The sequence below is a fragment of the Lissotriton helveticus genome, chromosome 3_1, assembly GCF_964261635.1.
Source record: "Lissotriton helveticus chromosome 3_1, aLisHel1.1, whole genome shotgun sequence".
Lineage (NCBI taxonomy): Eukaryota > Metazoa > Chordata > Amphibia > Caudata > Salamandridae > Lissotriton > Lissotriton helveticus.
Window position 1 is genome coordinate 210,383,737 of NC_136061.1, and position 26,579 is coordinate 210,410,315.

General features: G+C 45.5%; 1 protein-coding gene across 7 annotated transcripts in view; it reads right to left on the reverse strand.

Moving 5' to 3' along the window:
- The window catches only part of RFFL (ring finger and FYVE like domain containing E3 ubiquitin protein ligase), a 286,407-nt gene that overhangs the window by 225,980 nt on the left and 33,848 nt on the right, over positions 1-26,579 (reverse strand). For 2 of the 7 annotated variants that reach the window (XM_078679599.1, XM_078679602.1), the window contains exon 2: positions 8,916-8,993. The exons of the other annotated variants lie outside the window; for them this stretch is intronic. The gene's annotated coding sequence lies outside the window, so the exon portion shown is untranslated. The remainder of the gene's footprint in view (positions 1-8,915; positions 8,994-26,579) is intronic. 7 annotated transcript variants of the gene reach the window in all.

Here is a 26,579-nt window from a genome sequence, read left to right on the forward strand (position 1 = left end):
AGAAGACGCTGAATGGCGGAGTCTGCATGAGTATTAAACAGCAGGACCCTGTCAAAAGGGAGGTCGCTCAGACGCTCTCTAATATTTTCAGGAAAAACAGCATTGCGTAGCCAAGCATAGCAATGGAGAGCCACAGAAGTGGCCATAGCACGGCCAATAGCATCGGCAACATCCAAAGCCGCACGAAGAATAAACGCGGCCATCTCTCTACCATCCAAAACATGGCCCGCAGAACAGCATGGGCACCCTCATTAGAGACATGAGAAAGAAGGGACTCCACAGAAACCCGCAGGCTAGAAGAAGCCCTGGTCAGCACACACAGTGTTAAGCGCCCTCAAGGCAGCATTGGAAGGAGCGAGGACATTACGTTACCATGAATCTAACCACTGGGCCTTCTTGATATGCTCCCTTTTTTATGACTAACTTCAAAGGAAAGGAAGGTTGGAGAGATAGGAACCATCCATCTCAAGAGCCAAGAAAGGGTTAGCACATGCCTAGGCTGGGCTCCCTTAGACTCATTTAAACAATAATAGAAGGGGCAGAGAGGTAGGAGTAATTTGGTATTTGTTGGAAACCGGCTATTTCGGGTAGGCTAAGGCTGACGCCAAAGCCAGGCCGAAACCACCATTCCAGTCAGGGCAAGGAAGTCACACGCCAAGATAACCCCTGCTCACCCTCTAGGTAGCATGGCGCGAGCAGTCTAGGCTAAACTCGGAGGCGATGTGTAAAGCATTTGCGCCAGCGCACAACAGCAACAACATACTTGGCACACCACAAAAGAGACTCCACACAAGGTTATATTAAAATAACTTTTGTATTGTCAAAACATATCAGATAGCAATCACACATGTACATTGTGCCAACTGGCACGGCAATATTCACAAGGGATTATTTACAAGACAGGGCCACATGGGCCACTGTCAGAATCAACACTTCGCAGATATAGAAATACTTGTCAGAAATTAGAATAAAAGTATATAAACTTCACTGTAACACAAAGTAACAGTTATAGATCACATCCAGTAACTACTGGGAACAGGTAAGTACCACCTACGCAACCCTAACCCCTTAAGAGACTGTCACGCAGGGGACCAGGACCTCACTAGGACCACCTGTACTAAAAAGAACAACCACCTAAGTATCACACAGCATTTAGGGGTCTAAGCAAGAACACATTACCCATGATGCATAAATATACATTCAGAGGAGTAGTAAAGAAAAACACATAATGCATGAACCTACACATTCAGCGGTGTTAAGAATAGAGCACATGATGCAATAAAATTACATTGAGAGGTACCATAATAATACAATAGCGCAAAAGTCACATGATGTCTAAAAACATTCAGAGGTGCAGGAATAAGACATGATGCAAGAAATCACATTCAGAGGTGCAAATAACCCTACAATTGCGCAAGACCTACATAAGCCACCACCTGTGGCAGTCCCTAGGCCAACTGGCCTTGTTGGGGCTAGAACGCCCTGAGTCTCAATGTCAGGGGCCTAAACGTAGCAGGTGCCCACTACTTGCTGGGCACCTGGGAACACTCACAAGGGCCTAAACGCTGCAGCTGGCACTAAGTGCTGCGCAGCTGTGAAGGCCTGGCACCACTGTGCCCTCTCTGTCCCTCTCAGGGACTCACTCTCCATCTTGCGCCTAAACGGTGCAGCTGCCCACTAATTGCTGGGCAGCTGGAGACTCAAAACTGCGCCGGGGCCCTCACTGGCCCTAGAATGAAACTGCGCAAAAGGTTGGAGCCACACAGGCTCTGAACAGCTGTGGGGCCGTTGGAGCCACACAGGCTCTGGCATAACACATGCCCCAGTCATTGGAGCCTCGCTGGGCTCTTAATCCCAACTGCGGGCGGGGAGCCTCTCTGGAGCCAAACAGGCTCTTAAACAAGATAGGGCCCCTCTGAGCTTCTCTGGGCTCAAGACTACGGTGGGGCGACCCGCTGCCAACCGGGGCCGCCCTGACTCGGTGCCCCGAAGCGGCACCAACATCCAGCAATGCGGGCCCTCAAGAGCCCCTCGCGGGCTCTGTAACCCCGGTGGGGCGACCCACTGCCATTCGGGGCCACCCTTACTCGGTGCCTCGACTGGCACCGCACGGAGCTTCCTCCCCCGCAGCCCTTCACTCACCGGCTCTTCTGTGCGGCGGGGGCGGGCTTCGGCGGCATCTGCGGAGCTCCTGCTTCTCGCAGACTCTCCTCGCTTTCCCCGGTCCCCCGTCTCAGGACCGGGACCCAGGGTGGAGCCAGCAAGGCTCCCGGAGTCAGTCTCCTCTCGCGGGGGCGAAGGCGGGGCTCTCCCGGTCACATGGGAGCCTCGCAGCTCCCGCGCCGGACTTCTCTCTCTCGGCAGGGCTCCCTCGGCACACGGGAGCCCTGTCACCCGGCAGCCACGTTCCTTCCTCGCCGCCTCTTCTCCTCGGGGCTCCCTCAGCCGAGAGGAGCCCAGCGAACGGCCGCCATCTCCCGGGGGTCTTCCACTCCACCTTCTCCAGCTTCCAGGAGCCAGCCAACCACAGCGCGGCTCCTGGACCAGGCCCCCCTCGAAGGGCCAATCAGCGCACGGCTCTCTTCGGGTCTCGACCAATCCGGTCGCAGCCCCTTCGTGGTTGCTTTTCTTCCGCGGGAAAATCGAGGTGGGCACTCGTAATTACTAAAACAAATACGGGCATGAAACCTCAGCGTGTCCAGCGCTACCAGCGGGCATAAAGCGCTCCTCAGCGCTAGAAAAGTCAAGAGAAAGCGCTCTCAAGCGCTTGGGGGAAATGAAGCGCTCCAAAGCGCTAGACAACAGGCAGAGCGCTCCCAGGCGCTCAGGGGGAAGCGCAGCGCCTATAGGCGCTAGAAATACCGTTCCAGCGCTCTCCCCAGGAAAATGCAGCTCCTCCTTGCTGCAACGGTCCCAGAGCCTCCCAGGGGGCAAAGCCAAGTCCCCCCATCAGCCCAGGCAGGGCAGAGGGGTCCCCCAGGAGTCCAGGAATCCAGACATCCAGGGGCTGGACAGCGCCCACCCCTGGTAGATTCAAGTCCCAAGTAAGAACAAGACAAGAACATTTTGGAAGGGGCAGAGCCCCTTCTTATACACAGAAAAGGCTTTGAAGTCATTTGAAGTCTTTGTGTGAGCGAGCCCTAAGCTCTGGGTGTATCTGGTTTCCCTCTCCTGTCAGCCTCAGGTCAGAGGTGACAGGGGGCCATCAGGAGGGAGAGCCATCAAGGGTGGGCCCACAGGCACAGCCTGGCTCCACCAGACGCTCTTTCCACTCCTCCCTAACAGCAGATGGGGGCCTTTCATCTACGGCTGACTCAGACCCCCTCCTCCAGACAGTCCATCTACCAGCAGTCCCAGGCATGCCTGGGCCAGGCCCATCAGCCAATCACGTGCTAGCAGACTCACTACACAATTATGCCAACTTCTAAAAGTGGCGCTTCTGGACTAGATACAGCCATGCCGCATACACCATTCTGCAGCATTCATTCTCACGAGTTCATACATATCAAACTCGCCCCTGCACTCCCCACGCATCAGGAATCTACCATGGGCATACATATTTCCCATTCATTCCTATGGGAGGGCAGGGCGCTCACCATCCATACACAGAAAGCACACGCACTTTACACTGTACCACAGTGAGAAAGTGCGCAGAGGCCTACAATCACCAATCCAGGTTCCAAAAACAGGCTAGGAAAAAGCAAAAAGTCACGGGGTAAACCTGCCCAAAGGACCGGGTCCAACAGTATTAATCTTGGATAATACCTCAGAAGACCAAGGAAGGCCCTGAAGCTCAAGTCTCTTTTATTATAAGAAAATGGTACCCGAGATAAAGCTTAAATCTTCTCCTCTTGAGGTCAATAACACCACCTCCTAGGAGGTAACCCAAATATTTGACTTTACCGCAAGCTATCTTGAACTTCTTGGAGTTGACATGGAAGCCAGCCTGTTGAAGGGTTTGAAGGACCACTGTTAGATGTTTTAGATGGTCATGCCAACTTGGACTAAAAATAACAATATATCTATATATGCTGCAGCAGATTGACAATGTGGTTCTGGCAGTCAATTCGCAAATCGTTGGAAGGTAGCAGGTGATCCATGTAACCCGAATGGTAACAGTATGTTGTTAGAATGGGGAAGACCCACCCCATTGTTTTATTAAAAGTATTTATTAAAGGCCATAGTGGGCTTCTGCCCCCCTGGGGAGCAGATCGGGGTTAATTACCTAAATCCTTGTCCAGCGTCAGTGGCAAAATTGGCGGCGTCCCCTATAGCCTTTACCCTTGCTAATCTCTTTAACCAGATGTTCGATATCGGGGATTTTCCAACATGCTGGAAACGGGCATAGATTGTCCCGCTGCTCAAGAAACCCACACTCGATATTTCCGACCCTAACAGCTACCGGCCCATAGCCCGGCTGCCGTTGCCAGCCAAACTTATTGAGAAAGTGAGTAATTTTCAGCTTTGTACATTTCTTAGATCTTCTCAGGGTCTGGACATAGACCAACATGGGTTTAGGGAAGGTCATAGCACTGAGACCGCCCTGATTAAACCTACTGAAGAGATCAGGAAGGCGTTGGATGCAGGGGGACGTGCGGCTCTGGTCCTCCTCGACTTGTCCGCGGCCTTCGCACGGTCCACCATAGTATTCTGGTGGATCGTTTAGAGGACTGCGGGATTCAGGGGAGGGCCCTGAGCATCCTTAAATCCTTCCTTACGAATAGGGTTCAGGTGGTGGCCCTGGGAGATTTTGAGTCCAGACCCTTCAAACTCCCAGGGGGGGTCCCTCAGGGTTCCTCCCTTAGCCCCACCCTATTCAATATTTATGTTTCATCTCTCGCCCCGGTGATCCGGGCTTACGGGTTTGAATTAACATCTTACGCAGATGACACTCAGATCGTCGTATCACTGCTCCCGGGGAGAGAAGAAGGCGTAGCTGCCAGGTTTCAGGACTGTATGACCGCAGTCAGCACTTGCATGGCAAGTAATTGCCTTAAACTGAACTCCTCCAAAACCGAGGTCTTACTCTTGGGGTCCGATGTCAACTTCTGGAGCCCCAAATGGTGGCCGGACGATATGGGCATTTCGCCCACTCCGGTAACTAAGGTAAAGAACTTAGGTGTTCTTATTGACAATCAACTTTCCTTCAAACCTCAAGTTAATGCACGGACTTCCTCCATTTACTGGACCCTGAAAATTATTAGGAAGATACTCCCTTTCCTGCCGGACAGTTGCAAAAAAACAGTGGTGACGTCACTTGTGCTCTCCCGCCTCGATTACTGCAACAGTCTTCTCCTTGAGGCCCAACATGGGTTGCTCAATAAACTGCAGGTGCTGCAAAATGCTGCTGTGCGCCTCATTACCGGTTTGCCAAAGTTTGCACCGGTTGCCCGGGAACTCAGGAAACTGCACTGGCTCCCTGTGCGCAAACGGATAATGTTTAAATCACTGTGTATAGTGTACAAGGCGGTACATGGAATTGGTCCATCTTTTCTCCAGCAGTACTTCCAATGGTACACGCCAGGCAGACAGCTGAGATCAGCCAATACAGGGTTGATTAAGACAACCCGGATCAGGAAGGCACGATGGGGGGGCAGAAGCTTCGTCAGAGGAGCGGCCACTGCTTGGAATGCCCTACCCCTAGCTTTGAAACAAAGTGCGGACCTGATGGCCTTTCGGAAAAATATCAAAACTTGGCTTTTCAGGCAGTAGGCAGAGGTCTGACACTTAGGGGAGTTATCACTTCAGCGCCAGGACACCGCTCGGTAACAGCGCGCTTTATAAATGATATAAATAAATAAATAAATAAATAAATTACCATCATTTACCCCCAGAGGGGCAGAAAGACTCTTGCCCCATGGCCATTCTCAAGCCGGGCAGCCCCCACCCCAATATTTCAAAGAAATAAAAACATTACCAGGCATTTAGTGGGCATTCTGCACCCCCAGAGGGGCAGATCAGGGGTAGTTCTCCCAATCTGCCATGGGGGGGGGGGGTCGGAAGAAAGACTGGTGCCTCTTTTAGTTGGGGTGGGCAGCCCCCACCCCTTTATATCTAAATAAACCTGGTGCCTAGTGGACTTTCTCCCCCCTCACAGGGCAGATCAAGGGTAAGGGCCTCCATCTGCCCCCAGATGGACAGAAGACTGAAATAAAATAATTGCCAAATGGAGAGCATTAGCCCTTGCCTAAGGGGGTCACTCCCCCTATCCTTGGTGTCTAGTGGGTGGATCCCTGCTAGGGTGATCCCCCAGCAGGGCTACTCTGGGCAGATGTACTATTGAAAATGGAAAATTTAATTACAAGACCAGAGGCTATCATTATATCACCTGGTAGCGGCAGCTAGCTGCTCCTCATAAGTGTGGAGTCTTTTCGGAAAACTGCCATTGCAATGGAGAGCGGACTTGTTTAACCACCCGCCTCCTCCTCCCAATCAACAGTTTTATTTGATTCAGACCTCTACTGAGGTCAACAAATAAAAAATAAATAAATAAAACAATTATTGTTATACACTTTAAAACAATTAAAAAAAACTTTTAAAAACTTGAACAAGTTGTAGCAGACAAACGCATTTGGTCGGGACATACACAGCTTGATTAAATCTTGGGTTAAGATAGCATTATATCTGAATCGAATGGGCTTTATAAACCGACACCGGGGCTCTACCAAAATTGGATTTGGACAAATTAACAACAAGCCAGTAATAACTTGTGTTCCTCCACCCGCCTCTTACTTTGGGCTAATGCTCTCCGGTAGGTCACAGTAACCGCTTTGTCTCTGCATTAGTCTCACGATCAGCTGTATTTTTCTCTGACACCAAATGCTCCTTTGCCCTTTGAGTACCTTAATAAAATAGGGGTTACTACGGTTTTGGATTTTTAGGATTAGTTTTAGGGGCCAGTATGTAATATTATAGATTTAACTTATATTCTTCTAAATAGAACACAATACCTTTTAGGGTTGGATTTTTTTTTAACTGTGATTGACGTAGTATTAGTAATTTTAGTTTTAAGTTAAGTAAGTCTAGTACAGTTTACTATTATCTAGGCAACATGGCTGAGGAGAAATAGTCCCCTCAGTTGGAGGTTAGTAAGGATATTTGTAGGAAATATTTTGAGGAAGGTCTGAAGACCTCTATCAAGGAGGCGGTTGAGATCGCTACATCTAAGTGGAAGAGTAGCGCTCCTTAGGAGGAGGAGTACTTCTCTGTCTTTGAAGATGACAGATCCACAAACCCAAAAACAACAGAAAGTCACTAAGAAAAATAAGACATCTGGACAGAACCAAGAATACAGGGTCAAGGACAAAGAGGCAGGAAACCCTGTTCTCCATGTGTGGTAGACTTAGATTCCAAATAATAGGGGCAGCCATAGCGCTACAAGTAACAGTGGTGTCCGCTGCACCACAAGAGAACGCGGTGTCCTTCACAGCACAATAGACTACCAGTACCCACTCAGCCTGGAGAATATATTTGTTGTCAATGGTGATGTTAGTCGGTTTGATAAATTAGTCTTTGACCCTGATGAGGGCTCAGATGCCTTTGGCAGTCTAGATGGTGATTTACAAGGCACTTCATTCACAAAACTAATTAAGGACCCTTTGGGAAAAGAGATGTTCAGCCCAGACCACATTGAACCCCCACATAGTTCTGATTGGTGGGCACTTACTCGCGTGGCAAAATTTATAAAGCAGTGGGTAAAAAGACATCTTGAGAGGCAACATCGAAATCTAAAGCTGGCCGAATGCCCCAGACCAAAATTAGACAAGACATGCCAGACACAAAACTCAGACGCGGAATTGATAAATTTCCTTTTTAAATTTGCTAAGGACTCAAGGAAGGGCCTGGAACGATGCCTGAAACAGTGTCAGGACTATCTCTTGGATGTCTTTGGCCCTTTTGCTCGAATAATGGTGATAGCCGAAGAAGTACATATCAATGACTCTGAAGTAGACCAGGACGTCCTTAGACATTGGAGCCAAAGACCAATCTCCATGTTGGGTGATGCCAATGCAGGCCTGAAAGCCAAAAGAAAGAAGGCCAATCTTATGAGGAAGAGTAGAAAACTCGTTGAGTTGCCTAATAGAGAAGTAGAAGGCGACTTTGGGGGCTTTCTCTTCGGCCATGATTTATTAAATTATTTGGCAAATACGTGTCCACCTTTACGACCTTAAGCAAAGCCCAATATAATTTGATACGTGTATTTGGTTCAAATTTTTTTTGGAAGGGCTGACAGGAGGGGACTGGCTGCCGGCCGAGGAGTTAGAAGGTGCCATTTTCTTATCCAAAACCAATACACTCAAAGTTCCAGGGGTTACAGCAGAGGCTTCCAAACGTCATCAGGTTTCTACCCGTAGAGTGAAAAATCAATACCTAGAGGATAAAGAGCAAGATCTCAAGGCTCAGCACTTGAAGGTTGGTGGAGCAATTTGTGCTGGTTCTTTCCTAGTCTAGGAAGGCTGAAACATTTTGTTCACAAATGGACGGAGATAACAAACGACCGCGGGGTCTTAAAAATGGTATCAGGTTTCAGAATAGGTGTATGGGAAACCACTAGACTGCTCAACCCCAGGAGACTGCCTTCAAAAAGAGAGAATGGATCTGATGGACTTGGAAGTTTCTCAAATGTTGCAGAAGGGTGAAGTAAATAATGTGGTAGACTCAAACAATGGGTTTGTAAGCACGTCTTTCCTGGTAAAAAAGAAGGACAAAGGGTGGGCCCCCATTATAAATCTAAGAGACCAAAAGAAATTCCTGGTCTACGGCTACTTAAGATGGAGGGAATCCATCTTCTACGGAATACCCTGCAGGGAAAAAATTGGTTAGCAAAACTGGACCTAAAGAATGTGGATTTCACGATTCCTATGGCAGAAAACTCACAGAAATACCTCAGATTCAAATGGAGAGGTGTAGTTTACCAGTTTTGTTGTCTTCCCTTTGGGCTTTCCTCTGCTCCGTGGTGTTTTACCAAGGTTCTATGGCCTGTGTTTGCCTTTCTGAGGGAGAAACAAATTCAATTAATAATATATTTGGATGGCATCCTGTTGATGAGTCCGGTAATGACAGGGTTACTGGACCATCTATGTTTGACAAAGGAACTTATTTATTTAACTTTCTATTTAGAATATGCCTATTTATATATTCCATATCTACTCGCTTGTATTCACCAGCAAGTGCTATGTATCCATTGCTATCTTTTATTCTTATAGTATTTTCTAAGTATTTATTAACAATTTATTGCTGCCTTATTTTGTTTTCAACATGTATTATAGTTAAGGCTCCCTCTATTCCGTTTTTACTGATTTTTACAGGGTAAATACAGACAAAAAAACATGTATTTTCTTGTCTGTATTTATTTTTAAATGTGGATAAAAACGGAAATTGGGTGCTTTTGACTGATTTTAAATACACTTTGCCATGACTGCCAGGCCAATTACTGTGTGGATTGATAGGTAAGGGGGTTACAAAAGAAAATAAATTTTAGTAAAGAGCCTTAAACAGCAGTAGCTATGCACAAGGCTGATACTGAAATCTGCATATTTTCATGAAGTGCATTGATTTATCTTATGCGGGTGTTCATATCGCTGAAACCTGGCAGGCATTCAAGCATGACAGCATATTTATTGGTTAAATACATGTGGAAATATACCAGTTTCTGCTTTACTGCTTTCACAAAACCCATTATAAATATGGATAAATACAGATAATGTTAACAAAAAAGAAATATGGATGAATACAGACGGAAATGACAAAAAAATAAATACCATAAAACCGGGAGCCCTAATTATATTGTAAAACTCAATACACATTTTCAACACAAAAATAAAAATCAGTATTGGAACAGAGTCAGTCCTTTGAGTTTCTTGACTTTCAGGTAGATACGCTATAATCCCAGCTACTTTTACCTCCTATAAAGATTACAATAATAAGGAAGGAGGTGAGATATATTTTAGGAAAGGAGGTTGTACCTCTCAGGGACTTAGCAAGGACTATTGGTCTTCTGTCCTCATCTATCCAACCTGTTTTATCAGGCCCCCTGCATTACTGGGCCCTTCACAGATTAAAGACAGTTGGATTATGAGCGGACTTATTGTATGTAGATTCAATAAATTTATTCCCAGACGATGGAACGGACCAGGAGTGGTGGTTGAGCAGTATAGAGCGTTGGAATAGAGACAGATGGCAGTTATCTGGGCTGGGGAGCCAGTCTGAACAACCTAGAGACAGGCGAATGTTGGTCAAGCCTAGACAGTTAATTGCACATAAATTGTTTGGAATTGATGGCTGGACTGAATTTTTTGAAGAGCTTTGAGATTCATTTGGCAAACAGTGTGGTACTAATTCGCAAAGACAATGTCTCAGGAGCTTCATATATCAATTGTCTGGGAGGTTCGAAGTCAAAGCAGTTAGCAGAGCTAGCAAGGGACATAAAGTATTTCTGTTGGGAACACAAAATTATTTTGACAGCAGGTCGCATTCCAGGCGAGCAGAATCAGAGAGCAGATTGGAATACTTGTCATCTCATGGATTTCAGCAATTGGCAGATTTTCAGGAAAGTTCAGTACCTTTGGGGCCCAATAGATTTAGATATTTTTGCCAGCAGGCTCACACGTCAGGTGTCAAGGTATTTCAGTTGGAGACCAGACCCAAAGCCCTTGCAGAGGATGCCTTTGTTCAGGATTGGTACACAGGAAGGGCTTATGGCCTTTCCACCATTTGCCATGATCCAGAGGGTACTTTGGAAGGTTCGGAAGGAAGGATGTGAGTTAGTGATAGTGACCCCCTGTTGGACTTCACAAGTTTGGCTCCCAGGAGTGATGGAAATTGCAGTGCAGGTACCTCATTTTATACTGGTACATCAGGGTTTGGTGATAGGCAGACATGGGGAAGATCATCCTTTGTTAGTAGAAGGAAAGCTGGACCTTCTTGTTTGTAAGATACCAGGGGCTCTTCAAGATTTTCAGGTCTTTAAGGAAGCGCCAAAGATTTACTGGACGAGTTGTGGGCACCTGGTACTAGGAAGAGATATAAGGGGGTTTAGTGTAGATGGTGTCGCCAGTGCATGGAAAGGGGTCTGGATCCCATGGAGGCTCCTGTGATGGATGTGGACAATTATCTAAACAAACCATTTCAGTCAGGTTTAATTTACAGGTCCATCAATTGCCGTAGGTCGGGTGTCACAACAGGCCATGCCTTGGTAGGTGACATCACAGTTGGGTGCGATCCACTGATATGTAAGATGATAAAGGGAATAAGGATTAGGCGACCCAAGCCTCACTATACTTCCCTATTTGTATGTTAATTTAGTGTTTACTCTGTTTGACTCATGGCCAGGTAATTGTTATCTTTCCTTAAGATAGATTTCTAAGAAAATGGCAACTCTTTTCGGTTTAGTATCTTTCAGAAGGGTTTCTGATGTTAAAGTTCTAGAGATTTGCAACAGGGTTATTCATCAGATGGTGTTCATTTCGATATTTGGAAAAGGACAACGAAAATGTCTGGTCATGTTTTCTATCCTTGATTTCAGAATTGCCCAAAACTGTCTGTGATAAATTGCATGAAAGTAAATGAGCAGAGGATGCTGGAATTTAGACATGATGGTGATAATCAATGTTTAATATCCTATATGAAACATCACAAAGCAGTATCTACAGCCACCACAGCCAGGTCGATTAGAGCAATTATGAGTGAAGCAGCCATAGGCTTATCAAAATTTGATGCACATTCAGCAAAAGTTGCAAATGCCAAAAAGTAATCCTGGACTGGTGGTACTTTCTCTGAGATCCTTAAAACGTCATATTGGTCGAATGCCAGCACCCTTGCAATGTTGTACTTGAGGCCAGTGAAGCATGTAAGCAATTTAGTTGTAGACATCTTTAAACATGTGTAATGATAGTCTCTGGTCTTGTAATGAAATGACAATTCTCCAATTAAAATACAGAGAGAATCTTGATTTTATTAAAGATAACGGAGGCTATCATTATCCCACCCCCCATCGCCCTGTGTTTTTCATATGTGTAAGGTGAGGCAATATAATAAAGAAGGCAAAAAAATTTGATTTGGTAAAAAAGAAAAAAAGAAGAGATCAATAATATGGAAAGTCTAGGATTTTGCATACTATTCATATGGAAAGTTTATTAATCTATCATTTTTCCCATAGGAAACAGTTTATGATTGGACCAGACCACGAGGGAATGCTGGAATCCTTCCTGTTGATGACTCTGTTACAAATGTCCTGAGCTATTTCAAATTCAAGTTTCTTTTTCGCGTCGCAGCCTAAAGGAGGAAGATGGTTGTTGCCATGGCTATATTTACTGTACCATGATTCCAGAATGGAATATTTTTACCTCATGATGTGTGTATGTTATGTTGGGACAGCAATAAAGGTTTATGCATGCTGGTCTATAAGCCACCGGACTGCCCTAATAGCTGTATGCCGGAACTATGCGATGCCATTGCCCAACTGACGTTCCATTACGCTAACTTTACTGTTCTGGGAGATTTTAATATGCATGCCAATTTCCCGAACTGCCCTCAGGGTTCCCAGCTAATCTTGACCTTAGCTGGACTCAACCTAACCCAGTTAGTTACCTCCTCAACCCATAGGGCGGGCTATACTCTGGACTTAATCTTCTCAAATATTCACAGTATGAGAATAGAGGCCCCCATTTGCCTGCTGTGGACTGATCATTTTCTTGCCCCTCTCAGCTTTTGAGGCGACGGTAACCAGCCAATGAATCGCAAAACATCAAAAAAAGAGGAGGAACGGGTGGAAAGACACAGGGGAGGCAGTTGGCCCGCCCTTCAGGCAACTTTGCCACCCATGACAGAGATTCAATCAGCTTTAATCTATGAGTCTCTAATGCTCTGGGCATGCTCCCACATCTGAAAACAGTTATAGCCAAGAGACTTAAGCCGTCACCTGCTGGTTCTCTGCAGGACTTAGAGCAGAGAAAAGCCTATGTAAAAGGTTGGGGCACTGTTGGAGAAAGTCATGTAGTTCCGCAGCTAAATCTGCCTATAAGGAGGCTCTTAAGAAAGTATGCAGACTTATACAACATTAGATGAGAGAATATTTCTCGAGGCGCATAGGGAACGCAGAGAACTTGTCTAAAGATATCGTAAAATATTTCACAACTCCAGAAGTGATGAAAAGTGCCTTTCATCCTTCTTCTGCTCTTTGCATCAGCCTTTCTGATTTTTTTTAGGAAGAAATACAAATGCTTTACACTTCATTTCCATCAGAAGCTGGTCTAGACAAGAAGCAACAACCATCATCCAAAAACCCTCCGGCTACTGTCTCAGAATTTCTGCCAATATTCGAAAGGGATTCTCACTTGAGGAGCTTCTAAAGTGCAAATCTGGTTCCCTAGAGGATCCCTGTCCACCCCAATTTCTCAGAATGGTGGCAGCCAGCGTAAATCCATTGCTGAATCAAATCTGGAATACCGCTCTGAAATCAGGCATATTACCTGCATTAGGGAAACAAGTGTTTAAAAGTCCAATGCGGACCCTCGAGTGCTCAGCAATTTTAGGCGCATCTCATTGTTATCGGCACCAGCGAAAATCCTAAAAAAAGATGGTTCAGCGCCAATTTTCCTCCTTTGTAGAGGCTAATGGTTTGCTGCATGATACGCAATCCGGCTTCCGCTCAGGGTACAGCATGGAGACCGCACTACTGGAAGTATCCGAAGCGTTCAAAGAGATGTTGGTGCTTCCGCTATGGTAGTTCTACTAGTTCCGTCAGCAGCATTCAATACGATAGCCCAACCAACTCTGCTGAAGAGATTAAGTCATCTTGGCTTTCAGGGCACAAGCTATCCAGGCTGCGGTCCTTCTTAGAAGACCAATCTCAACTGGTCTTCCTCCGTCCTTCCTCATCTTCAGCCAGACCGTTGGTTTGTGGAGTGCCACAGGGCTCGGCTCTGAGCCAGTTTCTTTTTATTCTATATTTAGCCCCTTTGGCCATTCTCTTTGAAACCTGGGGAGTGAAGATTGTTTCTTATGTGGATGACATGAAGTTAGCGTTTTCATTTTACGAACACTCAGTAGAAGTTTTTCTAAACTTCAAAGAAGAATGCTTGAAAGATATTTCAAAGTGGATGAACAGCAATTTCTTGAAACTGAACGCAGACAAGACTGAGGTACTCTTTTTTTAGTCAAGAGACGCCTCCTACATCTTGCCTCTGGTGGCCTACAAATTTGAATCCTCCACCATGCCTGGTCTCTTCTGCTAGAAATCTTGGAATCAGGTTTGATACCGATCTTGCTTTTACGGTTCAAATCTGGCATATTTCCTCCGCCTGTTCTGTTAAGTTAAGATCTGTCAGAAAGCTATTGCGTTTTCTCCCGGATGAAAGCAGAAAGTTCGTTACCCATGCGCTGGTGACCTTGCAGTTGAATTATGCCAACAGCTTAAACCTGGGGCCTTTCTAATCCGTAGATTGCAAATAATTCAGAATGCGGCGGCTAGGATCATTCGTCAGGTCCCTCTGCCCCAACACCTCTCCCCCCATCTGAGGCAGCTCCATTCCCTATGGCCAAGAGGTCGAGTTTAAAGCCCTAACATTGAACTTCAGAGCCTTAAGGGGCATAGGGACACAATATCTCAGGAACAGGCTTAGCTTGTACCACCAGGAACGAGCCCCGAGATCTAATCACCAGCTACTTCTTCGCATGCTGAGGTATGCCAAAGCTCATCGAGGTGGCAGGTCTTTCTCTGTATGGACGGAGAAGCTCTGGAAAGCACTGCCCACCTACTTGCACATGGCCGAGACAAAACAGGGATTTAGGAAGGACTTAAAAACTTGGCTCTTCAGTCAGGTGTAGACTAAGTTGGTTAGCCTATTCTTCAGTCTTGCTTTAGCGCCGGGACATGTCAGTTGAGGTAGCTGTGAGCTATCCAAATGGCTTTGATTGATTGATATGCATAATGATAGCTTCCATTGTCTTTAATGAAATAAAGATCCTCTGTGCATGTTAATTGGAGAATCACCATTCTTCCCTTTCCAACGATACCTCTACGATTACGATCGGTACTCGGGGGCCGAGATAGCCAGACACGCACTGATTTAGTTAAAGGAAAACAAGCCCATCGGCTCGTTTTGCTTTCACTTTTACTGCAATGGCGTCAGCAAGCCCTGCATAACAATCGTCACTGCAGTAAAAAAAAAAATTTAAAAAAGTTTTCAAAATAACAATCAGGCAGCTCAAAAAACTCTTCCCAAGCAGCCCGATGGGGAAAAATGAAGGACTCCCTCTGGTGCTGAGCACCAGAGAGGCATATAAGTGCCTCTCCAGTGTCGGACAATAACTAACAGCCGCCCTGGGGAGGTTTGTCAGCAGTGACCATACCAGGTAAGCTAGCAGGAGTTTCTTTTTTGGCAAGTGTTTAGGGGTTATGATCCAGTGTGGAGTGAAACGTATTGTTTAGATGATCTTTGGAGCATTTTGTGTGTCACAATTACTGAGTGGAGAGGATAAGGCGGTTTATGTAGACAGGATGTGGTACTGGATCAGGAGGGTGGTCATTTGGTTACAACAAAACAAGACAAACCAGTCTGAGAAGCGGCAAAATGTGCTTTGTTTGCGACAGGAGACAATTTTAGATGTCCAGCGAGGGGTTGTTATTCATTTCTGGAGAAGAGAGACGAGTGAGAGGGAAGCATATTCAACATACTGATGGTTCTGCATTAAGGATGTGTGGTCAGGCACTAATTTTGCAGTCAGAGTAGATACAGAGACATATTTGGGGGGTGAGGACTAGAAAGAGTGGGAAAGTGAATTGTGAGGGGAGAGTCCTTTGTGCTAGTTTGGGAATGTGCAAATCATGTGGACATTCTTTTAGAAGAAAACACTAATTTCACTAATATGGGGTTTATTTGTCTTTTATGGGCAATGAGTATTATTTGGTTAAATTGCGACTGTAGTATAGACTTTAGCTGAGCATTTGTGAAGTTGATAAGAAGTTACTTACCTTCAGTAACACTTTATCTGGTAGAGACTCTATCTAGCTACAGATCCCTTACCATAGAATACTCTCCAGGCTTCAGACTGCATCTGGAAAATCTTGAGAAGTAACTCCGTAAGCCAGTAGGTGATAGGGATTGTGCCAGATGAAATGTGCGTGGTGCTTTATACATACCGCCCCAGAGAGCTGTGACATTTCCATGCCAGAAGCAGGGAGCCACCTTAAAAAGCCTGTGGACCAGTGTGTTGAAACGAAGGACCTATAGGGACCTTTAAGCTAGAAGAAACTGTTCGCAGAAGCTGTTTAGTAAAGATGTGCAGAGAAGCCCAGGTAACAGACTGACAGATCTACAGAACGGGGACTTAAGCAGTGATCTCCGCCTTTGCTCTGGTGGAATGAATTTGCTTCTTCACCAATGTGTAGCAAATTTTAATACAGCGCACAATACACCTGGAGATGGTCCGCTTCACCACGGCCTTCCCTTTCTTTGCCCCAACGAACTCAATGACGATTTGATCATCTAGCTGATGTTCTTTGGTGCGATCAATGTAAAATGACAATGCTCTTTTTGGGTCCCGGCGGAGGACTGGGCACCCGCTGAACCTCTGGTTCCCAAAGGCAATTCAGATGGGTTGGCCCGCCAAAGTATGGAGTGCATGGCCTCATAAAACAGCTTTAACTGGGTGTGGGTTGCTCTGGGAAATTCTGGGAGGAATGGAGCCGACCCAGACTCCGGCTCTTTGGCTGACGCGTGGGAGAATTGTGTTGTTGTTTCCATGCCTCGTTTGAAGACTTCAGTGCAGCGTAGTTGAAGAGCTCTTTGACTTTTTGGATTTCTTATGCACATTACCTGATGATGACTTTGAGCACGTGAACGAGCGCTGGGAACAGCTCTTCGAGCAGACTGGATAACTTTCGCTAGACCAGGTCCTGGTGCGTCACAGAGTTGACAGTCAACAGGCAACCAAGAGCTTCTGGGGGGCGCTACCCATTGGTCAGGGTTCACTGTTTAACAGTCGGGGCAGGTATTATGAGTTCCAGGCACCAGAGGTAAACTAGGTGGAGGTCTCTCACAGACAACTGCCTGTGAAAGGACCCACAGGATTTAAACCCTTCAGGTTTTTTACGGAACATCCCTATCTGCACACTTGGAGCAAAAGCTCGAAAGGATTCGACAAAACTTTACAAAAATTGTTTAAACAAATGGACTGAGGTAGCAGTCTTCAGATATGCACGGATGGCCCATAAAGAAAAGTTCTGATTTCAGCACGCTGTGGTGGTACCTACATAGGCACAATACACATCCCAACCAGTGCGGATAACGCAGAGCCGATCGAACCCACCTACCGGCATGAAGAGGTACTCCTCAAGATTTTCTGGATCCAGTCTGCTGTCTGGGGACTATTCTAAGGTTAGGCATCTGAGGCTAAAACTATTGATCAAATATAATTGTTTCAGAAAAGAAAATGGAGGGGGCGTTAGTTGTTCGGGGGTAGGAAATCTCCTTGTCAGGGTTTTCCTGGTGGTCAACATTAAATAGATATCAGGGGGTTTATTATGGGGAGTGGATGGACAATCACAGCCCGGAGACTTTAGGGCCCTGGTCAGAGAGAAAGGAGACAGAGCAGGTAAGAGCAGCAGGGGCTGACGGGGTGATTTGACAGTAGACCACTGACTAGTAGAACAGGGTTGGAGTGTGTGTTAGAGTGGGAGAACGGTAGGATATTAAAAATGGGATTTGGTCAGGCAAATTGTCATGCATCAGTGAGGAAGAGTTGTTTTAGCCCATAACATAAGACATATGCCTAAGGGTTGATTATTCAATGTCCAGATGTGCTCGATCGAAGCAGACTTTTTCACTTTTAACGGTTATGAAGTAATGTATTTGCATCTTGTTGCTTGAGAATAACAGCGATACGTCAATTGCCTATAGAAAGGACGTTACACAGTCCTCCCAGGGGCCACACATGCTCCGTTAGGGTAGAGATGAAGAGGCTTTAGAGATAGGAGGATAGGAGCTGGTACTGGTGGCCATTTCCTTTGCCTCTGCCCTTGTGTTGCTGCAGTTACACTGTCTGGGTAGGGTGGAACTACGGCTCCTTTGAATGTTTGAAAACTACAAAAACCCTTCACCTGGGATTCGTGTCATAGGGCCCTCGCTGTTGCCCTTCCCACTTTAAAGCATTCCAACACAATATCTGCCTGGTCTCCAAAGTGACCCTTGCCATCAAACAGCATATCCATAAGCATGGCCTGGACACCGCCAAAAAAGCCAGCAGAACACTGCCAGCATGAGGGCAAGGACCACTGATGATCCCATGGACCTAGCCAGGGAATTGTCTGTGTCCAGACCAGCTCTGAATATATATCTGGTTGCACAAATATCATCTCTGATTACCTCCTTAAAGTGATGTCTTGGGTGTTCAGAGAAGTTAGGCACCACCACTGCAGCCATATCCAATTAGCCATAAGTATAGCTTCCAAGCAGACAGATGGCGATGAAGGGATTTTTACTACTACTTTTAACTTTTTACACTCTCTATCCAGTGGATACGTGGGGAAGGAGCCAGGATTAAGTTTAGTGGTTATAGAAGCCTGAACCACTGGACTCCTGGGGAAGAGTGCACTGAAAGGAAAGCTGGGCTGCACCACTTTGTTACTGTGCCACGGACTACCAAGTCAATGGATGGTTTGATCCAGGCCCCCTTCACGGATTCTAGAAGTGCCTCATTAAATGTAGTGGTTCTGCCGATGTGGTAAGCTTGGGCAGGACCCGGAGGCGGGTCTATGTCTGTATTAGGAGACATATCAGCCCACTTATATTCTGCAGGGCTAGCAAATCGCCTATCTCTGAGGTTTGAAGAGGTTGATGGGCTCTTTGTCCTATGTATTTTAAGACCATGTGAGGAGAAAATTGGTAGAGATCTGAATCTGTGCCGAAAAGCTCATGCATGGTGTTCCAATATCTTTGGAGGGCACCAACACAATCATCTTTGCACTTGTCCTCCTAGAGCAAACACTGAGCTTCCATCCTGGACTTAAGAGTCCCAACTGGAACTAATTGAACTTTCTGAAGGGTTGGAGGAGGTGGCCAAGGAAGTGGCTGAGGTAGAGGATCGCAGACATTGGCACCAAAGCTAAAGGAACTGGAGAAGACCCCGGTACAATATCGCACAGGGCCAGAAGGGGTTCCAATGGAGCCAGTAGGATGATCAGAGAACCTCTAAGCAGAGCCGCGGTCGGTCCCGTGGGGCCTGGAGGTGCTCTTGTTGGGATCAATGCCTGCCTCATCTCCATTACAGCTTGGTCGAATAAGGTTGTGTCGGGCCCGACGCAGGTAACTCAGGGTAGCCTGACCCCAGTAACATGAAATGCATCAGCGTCGGAAGTTGTGCTGGTGGGTCTTCTAGGGAAATTCCCACCAATTCTGGCTCTGGAGGAGAAGGAGCTTGGGGAGAACACTGATTGACTGAGTAGCAGAGACTTATCCTTTGGCATCGACTACTACTTACACCTACTGGTTGAATCAAAGTGATTCTTCTTCCTTTGCCTCCTCTTCTTTCTGGTAGACTATGATGAGAGTGAGGTTTGTGAAGGAGACCTCGTTAGGGACAGAGACCTCAATCGGCAGCAATCATCTTTGGCCCGGGCCATGAAGCGTTTGACCTCCCCTCAATTGCCTAAAGGTTCGTTTTCAGGCATAGGTTGCAAGATCTAGTATCACGCCTCGAACCCAGGCACCACAGTGATCGTGGAGGTCTGTAATCGACATCTGACCATTGCACTTGCAACAAGGCTTAAACTCTGACTATTTTGGTGGGGAAATGTCCCTATTAGCACTGCTCTTACTGATAAAGCAGAACAATTTGGAGAGCAAAAAAATACCTCAAGCTCAATAACTTCTCGAGAAATATATTATACTGATTTCAGTCTGACATGATGGGAACCATATGGCTGAAGAATATACAGGTAGAATACCAGAATCAGCAGCTGCCTAGCCCTCCCTCCTTTCCCAAAATTGGAATTTGAAGGTAATTATTTCTACTAGTAATAAGGGACAGGAGAGTTTGGAGTTCTCAGGCAGTAGTGGAACAACATTACCAGAGGGACAAGAGACACTCGACGAAGAGAACTTTTGATACAGTGCAACACTATTTCGTGACCCTTCAACCTGGCCAGCAATCAGCCAAGACTCCAAACCGGACAATCGCAGCCACTGAATTAGGTGAAGAGCGGAAAGACTTGAGCTTCCCCCTACAGAGTGACCCGCAGAAATAATTAATGGTACAGTTAACACTCACAGGAGTTATGGTGAAATCTTATGCCACTTCACCCATACGTGTATGGGACATGAGGGACATGAAATGTCTGGCAAACCCACAATCAGAAAACTGTCTGCAACACAACCAAAGGGCACCAAGAAATCAAGAAATTGGTAAAGTCTGCACTAGATCAAAAAGAAGTTGCATAATCTGAAAAACGCCAATCAGTGCTCTGTGTGTGAGAGACAATGTAGCAATTTCTGATTCTTCATCATCTCCAATTCACACCAGTGTCCTTCTTAGAATTCACGAGGCATCCGGTTTTGCGCGGCCAAAAGAGATATTGTACAGCTATGGGGAGCCAAAATGGTGGAGAGCCCGGCCATCTGGGTAAATAACATGAACTGGTACATGCAGGCGGAAATCACAGTATACAAAGCAAGAGTTTGCCCCCGGAAGTTTACTAATGTATGGTCCAAATGAAAGGGGAAAATAAGACAACGTTTTAGACTTCTGAGGAAGGAGGAAGAGCGGGTGGGACACATGTAGAAAAGGATAACATTGCAGGGTTAAAGAATAATGCAGACAACAAGGGTGGGAGGGCCCCCAGAAAAGATTATATGTAACAGCAATATGTGGCCTCTGGCCGTTCCCTGTCAATGTGGCAAAATGGTGTACCCGAAGCGGTCAGATATGATATCATTTATTGGTGGTCCTCGACATCAGTTGTGTTGAAGTTGGAAAAACCAATAAAAAGAGTTTAAAAAAAAAAAAAATTCAAGAGACATCCTGCCTGACTTGTAAGCAGGCACTCGCCCTTCTCAGATTAAAACGCAGCAAGGGTCTTTTCAAACTACACACTTGCCAACTTCAGAAGATGAGGATCCATAATTTTAAAGATGCACTAAACAGATCCTTAAGGAATAAAAGGTTGTCAGGCTGTATGATATTTTACCTTACAAATGACAGAATGAATTACATAATGACCTCACCCTCGCTGTGTATAGTAGAAGGTTGTACTATATGACAAGCCTTTCTCGAAATTAAAAGAAAAGTAGCTCTAAGGGTTCCATACCGGGCCATAGCCAGATGGTGTCACTGGGTAATGAAAACATATGTAATCAAGACATCAGCTAGAAACAAAAGGCTAACCACATAAAATACAATGTACGCTGGCCTTAGCATCAATATTTATTATTCTCTTTTGTCCTGCTGTAATAACTCGCCATCAGGCAACAAACGAGCTACCAATTCAAGAGACCAAATGAGACTATCGTTAATTATGAACATCTGTTGAGAGTTTAGGTCACAGATTTTGATTAAATTACAAGATTGTGAACTAAAATGTAGATAGTGGTGAACTAAGCTGCGTTACACTAATATTCTATACTGAGGTGTATAAAAGCATAGAGGCAAGGTCCTATTACTGGAATCAATTTCTTCGGGTCACGACCTGCTTACGAAGCCTTATTCTCAGCATATTTCCTCACTCACTTCACTACTCATTACATGGGCTCATTATTCCCAATTGTCTCACGAGATATGGAGCACTGTCATATTCATCTCAAGCCCTTGCTGCACATACTTCATGTACCCCAGGAGCATTAACGTGCAGTCCCATTACGCTCACAACATGGGTAATTTGCTTAATGCAGCCTTAGGCTCACCATGCAACTGCCACAAATGTTGTAGTAAGGAGCTACCGCCTACAAAAAAAATCCCCACATACTTGTTACTTGCCTACAGCAAACCGTGTGCGAGATACATTATAACATTATTGCATTATGCAGACCATTTGCATTGCCACCCGGCCATTTCTGTGTTGTTTCGTATGTATCAAACTAACCAAACAAAGCCTCCAAGGACACGCAACTGCAGAAATACTGCCTTCTGAATTTTTATGAGACAGGATATACTTTGTGAATGCTTGTGAACACCAAATGCAGAAAATGAGGCTTGTAAGAGAAATCAGACCTCCATCTCTGCAGTTTCAAAATTCCAATATTGGGACCTCTGATAGGACATCTGATAGGGATAAGGACTGCAAAATGTAAACAAGAAGTGCCACTCTTTGAAAGGGAGAACCATGGAAAAGCTCTCTGCACCCCCATAATGGCCACAGCTGCCACTTTCACAGCTGAAGATCTCCCAAATGGACAGCTTCTATTCTGCGAAGTTTAGCAACTGACTAAACTGTTAATTAACTTTTAATGAACAGCTGCAAACCATTAATACCCACAAAAATATCTTCACACTATTCCTAGGATAGGATTCCACAATCAAAGATTCCTATTGGTTGTTTACATTAGAGCTTGATCCTTCAAACCACTAATGCCGAGTGCTTCTTAGGGTCCAGAAGATTTAAAGGCCCCGATTGTGACTTGAGCTTTGTTCTACTAAATGAATGAATGTATTCAATCAAAAGAAAAACATCTAAGAATGTAGCAACTGCACAAGGCAGCACTCAGTGGTCATGGTAGACTGTAACACTACAAATCATAAGGATCCGCCAATCCATATGTTACAGCCTGTATACCATTTGACTTCCTGCACAGAACAAAACGGACGTGAAAGAATTGCTGGGTGACGTTTTCGGCGCACATTCAAAAATTAAAACCAAGGTGGTTGTGAGTGCATCACGGTATCTACTTCTTTAGAACCAGTTAAAAACCTTTTTTTAAACAACAAAATGTGCATTTGAAACCTGTGCGGGGATCTATGCCGATCTATGATGATTTCACCAGATGGAGGCCCTTGAAGTGAAAAGAAAACAAAGATAACAGCAAGTGAAAAAGTAGACTTAGCAATTTCTATAGGTTAATGAAAATGACATCACCAGGTAAGGGAACTGGCTGACTAACCGAAAGTGAATATTCGGCAGGTAAGGGTAATGAAGATTATGGGCAAGTAATAGGGCTTCATTTGGATCCGAATGGGTGTTCCCACCACATAGACTGTCGGTTGACATTTATGAAAGAAAATATTTGGCAGCTGTAAGACAGCAGTCAGGGAGCAGCTATGTAAACAGAAGTGTACATTCAGGGCGCTGTCGACGTTCACTCCCTGCATTCTCTGCACTTCCACTCCCCCCTCCCTGGGAAATCCCCTGGGTCAGCAGGCTGATTTCAGACAGTCATGAAGAGAAGCTTTGTCCTGGGTAATAACTGTCCAGAACAGTCCACACAGAGCCAAATCTAGCCTCGACTGCATGGCGGCAGCTGTTTCATGACTCAGCAAAAAACGATCTCTTGGGCATGCATGAACTTGAACATGAGTGCAAATGTTTCACTGAGTCAGAACCAGCACCAAATGCTCAGAAGTGTGCTACCGACTGGGCTGGGGGTGCCCCATGTGTGCCCCCATCCGCCTATCCTTGCACTCTCCCCACTATTTGACGCCCTGTTCTTCCTCTTCTACTCTCATTCCCCGAGTCCCGCTCCCTGCTGTTATCCAAATGATCCCCAGTCCCTTAGAGGGGTGTGATGTCTTTTGCAAACTATGGTTCGCGGAATGTTGAGGTTCACTCTGGTTACCACTATGATATGCTATGATCGTTGTGAGCATTATGTGCTGCATCTTTGTATTGTCACAACAAACTTATTAAAGAATTGAAACACCGAAACTGAGTGAAGCCTACCCCCACCCCAACATTCAGGAGGAAAAATGCAGTGTCTGTGGTCGTTTATACGCTAGGCCACATTTTAAGTATATTTGCGAAGGTATTTCTTGTGGGACATTTGGCTTTAAGCAGTGGGCAGCGATAATTTTAGGGGTAGGTTATAATTTAATTGTGCCCGTGAGGTTTTGCAAGCTTTATAAACTTCACGATTTGTAAATTGTCGGAAACCTTTCCCTACATGGGCGCTTTGGCTCCGATTTTCTCCCGCAAGATCCACTCTTGATGGAGTTTGTTCTTCCAATTTCGCAAAGGTCATGAAGTTCTCTCAAAGCTCATGATCATTTTTAAAAAGTGTAGATTCGCACAGGGCATCCGTAACTTGGATTCCCAGCTTCGGGCATAGGCTCTTCATCAGACGTTTTCCCTCCATCTACCCCTCCCACTGTTATGAGGCAACCGACAAGCCACAAACAGGAAATAATCGTAATCTTGCTCTGTTGTGACAGACTTGAACTGGAGCTGGTCAGCGAAGGGACGGCACAGAGGACCGAGGTGTGGGAACAGTGCCAACATTTTCATATGTAAATTGGGACAGGCCAGTTTCATTCTGAGGGAAATCTGAAGAACACCTATTGATCGCACTGGAACACTTTTTAATTCAGGAGGTGATTATACTCTGGTGTGAAGTTTCAATAAAAAATGTCAAACACATTTTACTGTTAAGCGTTTGAAGGATGACCTGAAATCTATAAAGTTGACCGCTGACACTACCGACAATGACTGTACTTTAGCGATGTTTTGGAAGGATCATTGGGAAAGGGAGGCCAAGAAAAAGAGAAAGCGAAAAGAGAAACTGAAAAAGAATGGCATAAAAAAACTGAGAAAAAGGGAAAAACAAGAATGCAGCTGTTGGTCATCAAGAGTCAATGGTACCTAAATCGAGGACCATACCACCCTCGCTCTGCTACTGTTCACACAATATACAGGCATTACAAGGCAATAAAAGAGGAACCATTCCACACACACGAAATTAGCACTGTATTGGCAGCAGGGTAAGCCTCCCTTGCACATACAAACGGTACCACAGGGCTGAAGTAATGCAACATTTACTTACAAATCGAAGAGAGGGACTATCTCCCTCCAACACAGAATGAATCAAAAATATTTATAAAGTGCACTAATAGGGGAGACTACAGCTGCGTAAATATAAGCGTCCCTTACATACTGATCGTGAACTTCTTACGCAGCAGCAATGTGAGCTCCAACCACACATAAGTAGAACCTCACAGGCAGTGGTACACGGGTCACTCACACAAAGTTAGATTGCAGACAGCAATACACGATCCTCACAAATACACAGCAGACAGGCAGCAGCAGTCCAGGATTCCCCCAGTAAGTTCAGGAAAGGCTAGGGCAAGCTTTCCGCATACACTTAAAAAGTATACCACAGACGAAAGTGGTGCAAGCTTCCCTTGCAAAGGGCAGATACTGCGCAGGTATGCTGCAGGGCTGAAAAGTTTTTACGCAATCAATATGACAACCTGCTCCTAATTTCATCATTCTGACCAAAGTGGTATGCATTCTAGGCAGCAGACCCATGTCATAAGTCCACTAACATTTCATGTCAGGAGTCCACTAACAATATGCTAACTTCTTTAGTATGTTGCTCATCAACAGAGTGTTAGACTCTGTTTAGTGATGGGGTGCACTCAAAATGGCACTCTTAACATGGGTGGCAATGCCCCTATGACCAGGCCGCGACATATCAAAGGTTGGTGGCCACAAATTAACAGTGGTGTGGTTCAGGCCATTTTAACTGCACTCCTGTGGGCACTTCTTAATGGCTCGTCCCTATGTAAAGCTGTTTAGTATGTCATAAATATGCAATACCTATTCCCCACTAATTGAGTATGATGTACATGCGATAGGGTACACACGCTGGGAGTCAGTCTTTGCAGGTAGAGCCTAGTGTTTTAGGGTACTTCATTGAGTTTAGTGTGGTCAGTGCCACTTTTTCACCACTCATCCACCTGCTCCCCCAGGGTTGCCAGAATCCATTGTAAATCCAACTGTCTGGTTTTGAATTCACATCGACTGAATGGAACAGGAAGAAACATTTGTGCCTTACCTCACATAGACCAGACAAGTTCCAGCAGGTCAATCTGTGGCACGAGAGAGGCAGAACTTAAAGACTGTGTCCAAGAGCATGGCAAAACTGCACAACTGCAACAAAGATGGACTGCTTGCCCACTCCACGCCCTGTCTGCTGTAGAAACAAAAGCCCCACTAACAGCATCCAAATGGGCGAACATCTTTTCAAACCCAATACACAACCTGTGGGTGACAGTTGGTTGCATAAAGCTGTGCCCCCCATACCCGGAAGGAAATGCCCACTCTGAAATGTTTGTAATGCCTTTAAATCAAAGTGGTCAAATGCTGTACTTTGGAGTACAGCTGCCACTACACTACATGTATGAGGGGGAGGGACTACATTCCACGGCTGAGGAAGAACACCTGCTGCTGCACTCTGAAGCAGAGAGGAGGGAGGCTGTCTAGCGACCGGAGATCCTGACTCAATTTGTTGCATATTCACTAGTCTACGTCACAGTATTGTCATTAGGATCGTCAATCTGTGGAAGACCACAGGGAACAGAAATGAGTGGGGCAAACTTTGATCTAAATATAAGAAATTGTCTCGTAAGGAATATTCCATGGACGCAAATATCAATTG